Genomic DNA, 2068 nt, shown 5'->3' on the forward strand with positions numbered 1-2068 from the left:
GAAAGAGAAAATGGAGAAAATTATTCGTTTTAATTAATCATTCTTATTTTTACAGACTTTCGTTCGGACTTTTGTAGGTTGAACGACAGTAGAAAGATAATAAAAATATTAAAGTATAGTGAAAAAAAGGGCGTGTTCTTTTTTATATCGATCAGTGTCTGTTGGAGGAATTTCTCACATGGTAACTCACCGATGGATGGTATACCTACATCCACTGAGCTTTTACCTTCAGCTGATATTACAGCTTAATTTTCATTTGAAATATTTCGCACTTTTTCAACAATTTTTTACTATATCCAACACTATGTTTTATAAAAGTAAAAATAAATTTCATTGTTTGCTCAATGTGTTTGCGGAATGAAAAGCAACAGTCTATCCTGAAGAATCACTTAAACAAATTAAAAACATTAAAAACATCGAGACCCACAGTTTATTACAAAACTATCTCCATAAACTATCAATATAAAGTAACATAAAGTCTTTACATTTTTTAATTATTTATATTTCGATATATTCACGGCCCTGATTATAGATGTTCATTTTTTACTCAACCCTTTCGTGACCGAATAATTTTCCAAAAAAAAATTTATTTATCTGTCGCTCATCGCGTCTGTAATGGACGCTGAATTAAAATCAATGCGAAATTGAATTTTTCTTCGAGTACTCAAATGGGACTTGTGCGTCCCACTTGTCACGAACGACAATTTTATTATGACACCTTATTTCATAACATCTTCATCATTTCGCGTGACACATATTTTCGGGTCAAATTAAACACCGTTCTCCGTAAATCACTACTTTCCTTCCGTGTCAAGCAACACGAAACAACAATCCTCCTTCGCGAAAAGAAAATTTACCAGAAGATTTTCCAAGAAACCATGGTGATAGAAACTCGATTAATCTAAATGCAAGCACGTACATACGACGATGAATTCACTCATTCATGATGACTCAAAAGAAGAGACAACCGGTTCGCTCCGTCAACTTTCTTTCTCCTTGAACTTGAAAAACCCCGAGCGGACCTTTCTATTTCGTATCGCCGACACGAAGAAAGCGCGTACGTACGTCCCTGGAGCATCGCCGGATGCTGTTTAAGGTGCCGAAAAGTGGAGGGAAAGGACAAGTGATGGGTTCACCTGCATCGTGGAAGGTGAACAGATGAACCGAGCCGCGTGCACGAGGACACTCGAGGCGAAATAAGCGGGTGAGATAGAGAGAGAGTTGGAAAGTAGGCCTCCGTCGTTCAGTCAGTAGTCAACTGCGTCCCCAGACGATTGGTTGCCGTAATGGTAAGTTTGTCCCGGTGCCTTCTGTGTGTCGTTCTTCCGGAAATATTTCTTCGTGACAGAGTTCTTTTTTTTTTTCGTCGCATCTCCAATTATCCTCCGTTAACAATGAAATTGTGAAGAGAAAAAAATGATCAAAGTGAAGTTGTTCGTAGTAAGATAGAAAGATTAATGGGTTCTGTTGGTGGATAGTCTCTTTCATGGTTACGCGAGCTCGAGAGGAGTAAACGATTAAGTTACCAGTGATTACGAGAGAACTATAATTGCCGGGTAATTCTAAGGTGCTTTTCACTCTATTACATCGAACACCTCTTCGTTCAACGTGTTAGCTTTTGTCGGTATTAGTTGAACAGTTTGTCAATGAAAAAGTGTCGAAAGTTTGGTGAGTGATGCATGACAGTTTGCTGCTGTTTGTACGAGTTGTTTCAGGTGGTACTTTAGAATTCGAAATTTTGTAGATTTGATTATTACGTAGCTACAACGCTGTTCATAAGTATTGGGACATGAATTGTATTCGTACACTATTATATCGTTGGTTTGCTGAAAGAGTGACACAAAGGAGAGAAGTAAATTTTTCAGGAAATTGGTTCGAAACCTTTTTTGTGGTAAAAAAAATGATTTCTCCTTTGCTATTTAATTTCTTAAATTTAGCCAATAGTATGTGGGTTTTGGGGGTTCCTAGTAAAATATTGATTATGTGCATTGTTTACAATTTGAAGAAAAGGTTCAAACAGCCCTATTTTTAATCGCGACACTTTTCTTCAATTACACAGTGTAATTTT

Source organism: Habropoda laboriosa, unplaced genomic scaffold, assembly GCF_001263275.1.
Source record: "Habropoda laboriosa isolate 0110345459 unplaced genomic scaffold, ASM126327v1 scaffold9, whole genome shotgun sequence".
NCBI lineage: Eukaryota > Metazoa > Arthropoda > Insecta > Hymenoptera > Apidae > Habropoda > Habropoda laboriosa.